The sequence below is a fragment of the Protopterus annectens genome, chromosome 2.part0 (genome assembly GCF_019279795.1).
Source record: "Protopterus annectens isolate FY-2018-M chromosome 2.part0, PAN1.0, whole genome shotgun sequence".
Classification (NCBI taxonomy): domain Eukaryota; kingdom Metazoa; phylum Chordata; order Ceratodontiformes; family Protopteridae; genus Protopterus; species Protopterus annectens.
The window spans coordinates 1349239979-1349252015 of NC_056728.1; the positions used below are offsets into that span (position 1 = coordinate 1349239979).

The 12037-nt window shown below is 49.2% G+C and overlaps 1 protein-coding gene across 1 annotated transcript in view; it reads left to right on the forward strand.

Annotated features, from left to right (window-relative positions):
• CCNA2 (cyclin A2) overlaps positions 1–12037 on the forward strand; it is a 1007636-nt gene that overhangs the window by 612786 nt on the left and 382813 nt on the right. The gene's annotated exons all lie outside the window — the stretch shown is intronic.

Below are 12037 nucleotides of genomic sequence, written 5' to 3' on the forward strand. Positions count from 1 at the left end.
TCTGTCCTGGGGAGATCTGAATTTTCTTTGCCTGCCACTTCATCCGAACAAGAGAAACATGCATTTGCTGTAGGCAGAGCAACAAAAGATAGCTTTCTCGCCACAGGAGTGGGGCTTTTTGGAACTGAGAATCTGCTAGCAATTCAAGGCTGGGCAGAAATTCATTGTAGGGAAGGCATTCCACACAGATTTTCTGAACTTTTGTGGAATGTTTTCCCCAGAAATATTTGAGGGAAACTTGCTTTCTGTGAACTTTTTTAGCTAGGTAGCATTTGATTCATTGCTTGTCAAGGGATTTTAACATGTGAATGTTTGTGTAAACTAAAATCCATTTTGATTTTTTTGTGTATTGTTAGGAGCAGGAATTTGTGCTGTTGTGGACTGTCAGCATATTTCTTGACCTGAAATCCACTTTTCTGCTGTTTTACCAAATTGACCAGTCTCCGCTCCCCACACATACATGTATGGTATCCTCACTATAACTTCAACCAGAACTTTTGTCCCTTGGTTGGACACCTGTGACTACAAGACCTAGGATTGCTTCTAAAACCATCTGGACCTACAAAGCTGATAAAAGTACATCTGAAGTAGTTGACTTAATTTGGTCTTCAACCTGTGGGTTTTGGATCTGACTTGGATCAGAGCTGGCAATTTCACATGTCTGCTCCAAACTCCTCCCTGTACCCATAATACACAATCACCTTCCTTTTCTCAGATCTCTCTTCCACTTGCGTCATGATCTCCGAGCTCTGGGTATTGTACGTTACTTGAGAGTTTTTTGGCAAGAGTTTTTTGCAGTTGGTGTGTGTTAGGGTTAACCAAGTGATGTCCTTCAAGGATGCATCTGCAGTCCTAACATATGGGTTGTCCTGCCTCAGGCAGCCCTTCGGTCGGCCGGATTCCAAAGTCTGGGTCTGGCCTCGGCTGATGTCGCACTTCACCTGACGTCATAGCTGCTGTGAATTGGGTATAAAGGCATCAGCCGACGGCATTTTCCCCAGTCTTTCTTGCCGCGCGGTGCCCGAAGCAGAATCTGTTTGCAAGTGCCGGTCGGTCAGATCCAGAGATTTCTACTACCGAAGACTCCTAAAAAGCTAAGTACCCCGTTGGAGACTCTTTCTTGCCTCAGCCGATGTCAGAAAAAGTAAATAATTGTTTAACTTGTGGGAAACAAGTACCTCATAAGGATTTTCACTCTTACTGCCTTCCTTGCTTAGGCCCAGACCACGACGTATCAGCTTGTCTAGCCTGTGCTTCCTTCAACCGACTGACACTTAGGCGTCGGTCGGAGTTTGCGGAGAAGTTTTTTGGTCCCGCTTTTGCTTACAAAATGCCGTCTGAGACTCCGACTTCGCAATTAGCTAAAAAGCGTAAGGAAAAGGACCGACACTCGCGGTCCGTGGTTTCGGCCGAAACCACGGTTAAGCCTACCGCGAGTGTCTGTTTCGGCTGAAAGAGTCCTCGGTTCTTCCTTCGACCGAAAGCATTCCTCTGACAGCCGAGGCCTCTCACGTGGCTGAATCTGCTACCGAAATTTCTCCTGCTGTAGCAGGCTCCCAGGATTTATCAGATACTATTCCTTTAGACATATCTACCCCTGCACGTGGAGCTGCTAGGCCCCCTGCATCTATGTCCAAGGCTTTTTCTAGGGCTAAAGCAGCTAAATCTTCTAAGGCTTTGCCTGCTAAAACCCCACACAGGCCTACTTCTAGTTCCCAAATGCTTAGCCTGGCTGAGGATCTCATTTCCTTGATCAGGGGATCCCAACCTCACCCAGACAGGGCCTCTCAACCCCCTCCAGAGAAAAGGCCTAGAGCAGAGCCCCCAGATCCAGTTTCGACTGACTACTCGGATGAGTCAGAAAATTCAAATCCTCCAGAAGGCCCTTATTCTCCATATGAGGATTCTGATGCAGAAGACTTCATTCCTTCTGCCTCTCCTCCTGAGGAATTTTCCTTTGGGGAAACCTTACATGCTATGAGAGCATTTTCAATGGCAGGGCCAGGATTTCTCAGATTCAAGGAAAAGGCTTAGGACCTTTTTACATTTACCACAGCATAGGCCTTTAGCCATTCTTCCAGTACTAACAGTTGTGGATGATGCATTTAATGATGCCTGTACTGCTCCTGACTCTCTTCCCCTGGCCCCTGCCAAACCTGACAGATATTACAGGGTCCCGGACACAGACCTTCATTTGTATAAGGCTCCTATTGCTGATCCTGAAACCATTTCTCAGGGCCCCAAAGCTGTAGCAGCTGCCTCTGCCAAAAACCCCCTCTGAAAGAGAATCTAGAGCATTAGAGAGATGGGGTAAAAAAGTTTATACTTCTGCTACTCTTTCGGCTAGGGCCTTAAACTGCCAATTCCACATGATCCAGTATCAGGAATTTTTGTTAGACCAGCTAAATAAAAAACTGTCCTTTCCTGAACCTATAGACCGCAAGTCCCTTCAGGATTTGGTACATAACACTCAGCAGGTCAGTAATCATTCTTTAAAATGCGGCTATGATGCACTGGAGGCTTCCTTTAGGTCAGCTATGACTGGAACCGTGATCAGAAGGCATGCATGGTTAAGAGCAAACCTTACCAGACCATGTCAAGTCAAGGCTCCTAGATGCTCCCATGGAGAAACAAAGTTTGTTTGGCTCCCCTGCACAGCAAGTGCTAAAGAAGGTGGAAGAAAAAGCAAAATCTGTTCAAACAGTCAAGGATTTCTTACAGGTCCAACCTCCGAGGTTTAGTAGAAATTGGCCTTCGAAGACTTGGTCCTTTCCAGACACCTCCAGAGCACAGAGAGGCCGAAATAGGCGCCCAAGAGGCAGAGGTCAATCCAAAGGGGCCTACAGGGGACGTCGGTGGCAGCCTAACAACCAGAGAAATACTGCCACAGATCCAGCTACTACCACTTCAACAGGACAGACACAATGACTTGGCTCTGATACCGCCTACCAGGGAACAATTGGAAGCACCCTTAGGCGGAAAGCTAGCCTTATTTTCTGTAAACTGGCATTACATTACAGGAGACAAATGGATTTTACAGACAATAGACAAAGGCTACAGGTTTCACTTCCACACTCTACCAAAAAAGAGAGGAATGCCAAACCTTCCACCAAACCAAAAAACAAACGCTCTAGGACAAATCAGCCACTTACTAAGAATGAGAGCTATAGAAGAGGTACCACCTATGGAACAAGGACAAGGATTTTACTCCAGACTTTTCCTGGTACCAAGAAAAGAAAACCAATGGAGGCCTATTCTCGACCTGTCCGCTCTGAACATATCTAATTGTTCCAAAATTCAAAATGCTGACCCTACAGCAACTTCTTCCCATGCTGGGCAAGGAGTCTTGGCTGGTGACTCTATCTCAAGGAGGCATACCTGCACGTCCCTATACGACCAGATTGCAGAAGATACCTCAGATTTCTTGCAGGATCAGAGCATTATCAATTCTCAGCATTGCCCTTTGGCTTATCTACTGCGCCCAGAGTATTCCCGAAATGCCTGGCATCAGTAATTGCTCATTGCAGACTTCAGGGAATTCAGATTTATCCATACCTGGACGACTGCCTGATACAAGCGGACAACAAGACCAAATTAACACAAGATTTGGAAAAGGTTATACAACTACTGCAAGCCCTGGGATACACAGTCAACATGAAAGTCAAGACTGTTACCATCCCAGAGGATAACATTCTTGGGTGCAGAATTGGACACTTCAAATCAGATGGCATTTCTCACAGCAGAAAAACAAAAGCAACTACCACTCTATTTCAGGGCATTGACAACACAGAACCAGCTTACAGCAAGGAAAGTCCTGCAAGCCCTGGGTTACATGGCATCCTGCATAATATTGGTTCCACATGCCAGGCTGCATATGAGAAAGTTGCAATGGTACCTAAGGAATATATGGTCTCAACGCAAGCACAGCCTAGAGGTTCAGATTCCAATAATCCCATGCCTGAAGCAAGAATTCCTGTGGTGGGCTCAGGCCTGCCTGTTGAACAGAGGACTGCCCTTCCACAAACCTCACCCAAGCCAGACTATCACCACGGACGCCTCGGACCTAGGCTGGGGGGCACACATGGTGGACAAGTGTATACAAGACCTATGGACACAAGACCAGCTGAACCTACACATAAATCAAAAAGAGATGCTGGCAGTGAAACAGGCAATCCAGGCATTCAGACCGTTTCTTCAACAGGGTCATTTGCTGATAAGGACGGACAACACCACAGTCATGTCCAACAAACAAGGAGGCACACATTCATATCCTCTATGCCGGATGGCAATGGACCTGTGGAATGTAGCCCTGAACCTCAACATTCAGCTCCAGGCCATTTTTGTGCCAGGAAAAGAAAATACACTAGTAGACACCTTAAGCAAAACTACCACGGATGCCCACGAATGGATGCTGCATCCAGACATCTTCAAATCCATTACAAAGAAATGGGGACTACCAGAAATAGACCTGTTCGCATCCCCACACAACCACTAATTGAGGAAATTCTGCACAAGGACATCCCACCCACTAGCTTGGAAGGTGGACTCCCTCTCCTTCAGTTGGGAAAACCTGACAGCATGTGCATTCCCACCTCTTCATTTGATGCACAAAGTGCTACTGAAGATCAAAGAAGATCGCCCAAGGATCATCCTGATAGCTCCAGACTGGCCGAGGCAACATTGGTACCTGCTACTGAGTATGGCTCGGACACACGCATGGCCTCTACCTCTAGTTCCTTTACTGCTAACACAGAACTTCAAGATCCTACATCCAAACTTGAAAACACTACAGCTGGCTGCCTGGAATATTATATAAAACAAAATAACCCAGATTTATCCCAGAGGGTTAAAGACATTATACTGGAGGCTCGCAGACCCTCCAAAAGGAAGACTTACTCAGCCAAATGGAAAAGATACCTCATTTGGAGTGCAGCAAAAGGAGAAAGTGCATCATTACCAAACATAGCTAACATCCTGGAATACTTAGCAGACCTTTTCCACAATGGCCTGTCTTACTCCTCCATTAAGATTCATGCATCAGCAATTTCAGCAAAATACAACGTGGATCCTCCAGTCTTCTCTCATCCTCTACTCAGGCAGTTTCTGGGAGGAATTAAAAATGTAAAGCCTCCAAGGAAGCCACCTTTGCCTACATGGGACCTCAGCTTTGTCCTGGAAAAGTTAACACTTCCCCCTTTCGAGCCAGCAGCAACAGCAGAGTTACAGTTCTTGGAAAACTGCTTTCCTGCTTGCAATCACTTCAGCAAGAAGGGTTTCTGAATTACAGGCGTTAATGGCAGTGCAGCCCTTCCTTATCTTCCATCAGGATAGAGTATCCTTGAGAACCAACCCTACTTTTATGCCAAAGGTGGTCTCCAGGGTATCATTGAACCAAGCAATACACCTACCAACATTCTTCCCCAACCCACAGAACAGAGGGGAAAGACTACTACATACCTTGGATGTGCACAGGCAATTGCGCTACTATCTGGACAGAACCAAGAACAATAGAAAAACTGACCAGCTTCTGGTAGCATATGCAACAGGAATGGAAGGAAAAGCAATTTCAAAACAGACAATATCAAAATGGATAGGAAATTGCATTAGATTTTGTTACTCTTTTCATGGGAAGGCAACTCCAGAAAACATCAGGCCTCACTCCACAAGAGCTACAGCCACTACTACAGCATTCTTACGAGGAGTGGCTACCAAAGACATTCTAGAGGCTGCTACTTGGAGCTCCGTGCATACATTTGCCAAGCATTATAATCTACATTTATACTCCAGATTCCGAGCAGGTTTTGCTACTGCTGTTTTGCAAGGGATCTTAACTAAACCATAATCCTTTTAGTGCCTCCTCCCCCAGTTTGGCTATGGTATTCTACCCATATGTTAGGACTGCAGATGCATCCTTGAAGGACATAGTACAGTTTTGTACCTACAATAAATGTAGATGTCCGAGAGGTATGCATCTGCAGTCAGGATTACCCACCCACCTTCCCCTCTGTGGTACTCCTAGGGTATTTGCCCATCTTGTAGCTAGCTGGGGGAATCTATTATGGTGTATTTGTTTGTATATATGTATATACATGTTATTTTTGTTTGCTCTCTACTGTTTGGAATCATTTGCATTTATCCAAATTTAGCCTTCCTAGAGGGCACCTGGCATCTGGGGCAAGAAACACTGAGGAAAATGGCGTCGGCTGATGCCTTTTTACCCAATTCACAGCAGCTATGACGTCGGGTGAAGTGCGACATCAGCCGAGGCCAGACCCAGACTTTCGAATCCGGCCGACCGAAGGGCTGCCTGAGGCAGGACAACCCATATGTTAGGACTGCAGGTGCATACCTTTCGGACATCTACATTTATGGTAGTTACAAAACTGTACTGTATAGGTTCCCTTTCCTCCCCCTCGCTGGTGTCATGTTTCAAAAAGAGGTTGGTTAGGTCTCCATTTGTGTGTATGGATTGACTGAGGGTAGTTTTGGGCCCCTGTATTTTTTGTAAAATGGCTGATCAACTGAAACGTGTGATCTTGAATTAGGTACTTCATTTGTCAGCAACCTTTGGGTCTTTGATCCGAACTCTGATCCGAGCCGGCAAATTATTTCATAGCTTAGAGATCCGAGCTCCTAGCTTCTCCCCTTACCCATAATCCCCTGCCAACCCTGACTGACCTCAGATGTAGTTTGCCACTCTTGCGTATGCTTCTAGATTCCTGAGCTCCTGGCGTGTGGTAGCCAAGTGACAACTTTTTTGTTACAAAAATCTATATTTTTTACATTTTATTTATAGTTAAGGTTTGCGTGTGGTTAGGTTCCCTTTTTGTCAGTATACCTTTATTTTTTTTTGTAGTGGAATTCCTCCCCCTCCTTCGCTGGTGCATAGTGTGTGGACTGTTGTGTGTTTGGGCCTGGTATGTGTGAGGTAGTTTATTCATAGATTTAAACATTTTTGTTTGAGAAAATAGGCTTTGGGGCCTCCAAGTGCACAGAGTGTGGCCATAACCTTTCACCGGCGGATGGCCACACTCTGTGTGTTCGGTTCCTTGGGGTTGAACACCTCTCCTCTGGGTGTTCTATTTGTGCGGCATTCAACCCCAGGGCACTGAAAGACCGTAGGTCGAAGCTGATCCTGGGGGACTTTTGCCCCTGGATCCGGCTTCGGCGTCCGGTACTCCAGTGGCACCACCCCAGTCCTCGGTGGCAGCCACTCCTGCCTCCCTCCCCCCAGCCGGAACTCAAACTCCCACTAAAGCACGCCGCAGGAGAGGGAGACCAGGAGGGAGAAAAGGAGGGAGAAGCACCACAAGCGGCGGGCCGAGGCCTCTGCTTCGGCCCCCCAGCTAAGCGGGCTTCTCCCTCCATGGCTTCCAGGTCTCCTCCTTGGCTCCGATCCCTGTGCTTTTCTTCGGGACCTGAGGAGGAGGAGACCCGATCTCCGTCGGTCATCGAGGCGGCACTCCTGGCCCGCCTCGGTGGCCTTGAGATCTACCTACAGCCTTTCGGATGCTGACTTGGACCGGATGATGTGAAGGTTCATCCAGGCCCCGCTGCAGGTGGGAGTGCTCATGCCTCAACACCTTTTTTTGCCCAGATAGCTCCTTCTCCGACCCACTTTTCGGGTTCGGAGCCGGGCAGTGTTTGAGCCGGGGGTGGGTCTGCGCCGACAGTACTGGGTACTTCGGATCCGACTCTGCCCTTGAGTCTGTCGGGTCCTTCCTTGTCAGATCCGAGCTCTGAGCCGTGGGCCGAGCTTCGGATCCGTGGGATTCTGTGTGCCTTCGGCTCCGTCCAGGTTGGAGCACATGGGTCCTTCGGATCCGATGGTCTCTGCGCCAGTTCTGATCCCTCCATCGGATCAGTGTGGGAGTCTACTTTCGGATCCCAGAGAGAGCGACTCCCCCTCCGCCTTCGATGCAGTGGAGAGGCTCTGTTGAGGGCATCCGGACCCCCCGGCCCTTGCTTCGGCTCCACCCCACACTCCCTCTCGGCTGAGTCAGGCTTCCATCACCCGGCCTCAGGGACAGCCTGCTTCGATGTCTCAGGTCGTTCCCTTGGAACAGGTTGTTGCTGGTGAGACCTCCTCTGACAGCCCCCCCCCCCCCCCCACCCGAGGATGTGCCTCATAAGCACAAGTGTAAGAGGAGACGCGTGGACTCCCCTGAGTCATTAACAGAAGACACTGACTTGGATGAAGGGGAAGGCTCCCCTAGGTCACCCCCCAAAGATGTCTCCTTTGGAGACATCATGGAAATGCTCAGGAATAGGGGGGGGTCTGTCTCCAAGGTTTCCTCAGTCTGTGTTCCTGGAGGCATTCGAAGCAGGACAGTTTACTTCTTGGGTGTCCCCTCCGGCCGACCCCCTGGTGGACCTTATTACCACCAGGGCATGGAAGGAGCCGGACACTGTGGAGCCGGTTCCCAAACGCCCTGATAGAATTCTGAGCCCCCCTGCGGACAGATCCCACTGGAGCAAGGGTCTCCCTGTAGATGCTATGTTGACCGCGGCAGCCACCAAGAGGGAATTACCTCAGGAGAGTCCCTCTGTCCATCCACCGAGCAGAGAGTCCCGCTCGATGGATCACCTGGGGAAGCGGGTTTTTAGTTCAGCGATATTCTCAGTAAGGTCTCTGAACTATATGGCACACGTTATCAGGATGCAGCGAGACCTTATCAAAGAGTACGCTGCTCCCCCCCCGGAGTCCATGTCGGCGGAGGATACGCAATTGTACTCCACTCGCATGGCCACTCTAAGATCAATATCTAATACCTCTATGCGGTTGTTGTCCCATGCTACAGAGGGAGCCACTAGAGCCAGCGGAGCAGGCCTAGTCATGAGGCGCCAGGCCTGGCTCTGACATTGTGACTTCGTGGAACCTTTTAAGGCGTCATTTGCGATTACCCCTTTGATGGTTCTGCTTATTTGGCAAGACCGTTCGCGACACTTTTGTCCAGAGCAAAAAGGACGGGAAGACGTCTGCCGTCAGAGTCCGCTCCCCAGAGGTCCTTCTCAAAGAACCAAAAGGGACAGAAGATGTGGTTCCGGAAATCTCAACATTCCCATCCTGCTCAGGACAGCGAGTCCTTCCGTGGCAGAGGAGGACAAGGAGGACGCCGCCCTAGAGGCAAGAGGGTTCCCGAAGAATTTTGGGTCCAGGGAACCTTTTTCTGACTGACCCACGCAACAACCCTGAGGGGTTGCCCGACTGCTCCACTCTGGAGGCAGTCAGGGGGCGTTTCTCGAAGCACCTGGCAGCTTGGGAGTCCTTCACATCAGATCGCTGGGTGCTTCCTATCCTATCCAGAGGTTACCAAATTCCCATATATCATGTCCCCAGAACCAAAAGTCTCCCCGATGTACCACCCGATCAGAGGGAGGCAGCAGCTGCAGAGATCCAGCAGCTGCTAGAAAAAGGAGCCATCCAACCTGTCCCCCCATACCAGCTCGGATTAGGGTTTTACTCCAGGTTCTTTCTGGTGCCAAAAAAGATGAGGGACTTGAGACCAATCCTAGACCTCTCCCTTCTGAACCTGTCAGTAACCAAGGAAAAATTCTGAATGGTCACTCTTGAATCCATTCTCCCCCTACTGCGGGAGCTACTGGATGTGCTCTATAGACCTCAAGGATGCATACTACCACATTCTTATGGATAGACTATCCAGGAGGTTTCTCCGCTTCCGGCTAGGAGCCAGTCACTACCAGTTCAAGGTCCTTCCCTTTGGTCTCACCACAGCCCCCAGGGTGTGTACCAAAGTATTAGCAGTGATAGCGGCCCACCTGAGACTCCAGGGAATGCAGGTGTTTCCATACCTGGACGACTGGCTCCTGACCGCCCCGACAAGGCATCTACTTTGCTCAGCGAGGGACTACTACCTCCGGCTGGCTCCCCAACTGGGCATCATCAGCATGAACAAAATCCTCTCTTGCTCCTACCCAGGCGATAGTTTATTGGGGCCAAATTGGACACAAGAAATCTCCTAGCATTTCTGACCGCGGAACATCTTCAGAACCTGAGGCTGCATGTACGGGCCATCCTCCAATCTACCAATCCACCGGTGGGATTGGTCCTGAGGGCTCTAGGCTCCATGGCAGCAGCAATTACTCTTTTGCCATTGGCTCATCTGAACATGAGGGTACTGCAATGGACCCTTTAAGTCCAATGATCGTTTCATCGTTACCCCCTGAACCATCCTATTTCCATCAGCAAGGCGTGCAGGATGGCTCTTGTATGGTGGCTCTAATACCTGGATCTCCATACGGGACATCCTCCACGCCTCCTCCCCTCACCACGCTGACCACGGACACCTCGCCTTGGGTGGGGGGGGGGGGCATTGCGCAGGCAAGATGGTCCGAGGCACGTGGAATGACAGAGACCTTCTTGCATATCAATGTCCTGGAGATGAGGGTGGTGCTGTTGGCGTTGCAAGCATTACAGAACCTTCTTCCAGTAGGGACTATTGATGTACAGACGGACAACATGTCAGTGGTCTGGTACATCAACAAACAGGGGGGAACCAGGTCCTATCCTCTGTCGAGAGGCCATGAGAGTGTGGGAATGGGCGATTTCTACCAACCGCTTTCTTGTTGCAACGTACATTCAGGGACGGTCCAACATACTGGCAGACAGACTCAGCCGCACCATATATCCTTTCCCCCCTATGAGTGGTCTCTCAATCCCCAGGTAGCAAAGCGGATTTTTGCTGTGTGGGGGCAACCCTGTTGCGATCTCTTCGCCTCTCCCTCGAATACGAAATGCAACAGCTACTTCGCTCTAATTCCCACTGTCGGGGAATCCCCGAGAGACACTCTGGTGCATGTTTGGCCCCCTGGTCTACTTTATGCCTACCCTCCTCTGCCCTTGATGTTGAAACTCATACAGAAAGCCAGTCGGTTGGGGAGCAGGATGATCCTCATTGCCCCATTCTGGCCTCGTCAAACGAGGTTCCCTTACCTGTGGTCTCACCTGGTAAATCCACCTTGGATTCTAGATCCCCTCCCGGATCTAATATCTCATCCCCTAGACCTCCCGATCCCGAATCTGGACAGCTTCAAGCTGATAGCGTGGCTGCTCCAGTTCCACTCCTAGTTAAGACTCCCGGAATCTCTTCACCGGTTAAAGCCATCCTCGTAGCAGCACATAAACCTTCCACTAGGAAAGTCTACCGTAGTAAGTGGAAACGCTTCTCCATCTGGGCGGAGAATAACTTAGATCCCTTCACAGCCCAGTTACCTTCTGTGTTGCAGTTCCTTACAGGTCTGTTCCATCAGGGGGCTAGCTGCTCTACGGTGAAGGTTCAACTAGCAACTATTTCTTATTACAATGTGGGCCACGAATCAGGCACCTTGATTACAGTGAAATTGTGTAAGACCTTTCTCAAGGGTACTTTCTTGCTCAGACCTCCTATCAGGGAAATTGTACCCCCTTGGGATTTGGCTCCTGTTTTACAGGCCTTGACAGCTCCCCCTTTTGAACCGGCTGCCTCGGTCGATCTTAAGTACCTCTCTTGGAAAACGGCGTTCCTAGTCGCTATTACTTCGGCGAAAAAAGTTTCCGAGCTTCAGGCCCTTTGTGTGAAACCCCCATACTTGGCCTTTCATCAGGATAGAGTGTACCTCAGGACCAATCCTTTTCTTCCCAAGGTAGCTTCAGAGGCCAATATCAATCAGTCCATTAACCTACCAGTTTTCTTCCCTAAGTATCAGAACAAGGGAGAATACAAACTTCATTCCTTAGATGTGCACAGACAACTGCGCTTCTACGTTCACAGGACTGCTGATCATAGGCAATCTGACCAGTTATTCATTTCCTTTTCCAAATTTAACCTAGGTAAATCTGTCTCTAAGATCACTATCACGATGGATCTCAGTGTATTCTCTTGGCCTATGACACTTCTGGGAGGCCTGCACCTCAGGGAATTCGTGCGCACTCTACTCGTTCTGTATCTACCTCTGCAGCCTTTAGATCTAGATTTCCACTGGATGATTTGTTCCGCGGCCACTTGGGCCTCATCTCATACCTTTATTAACCATTATA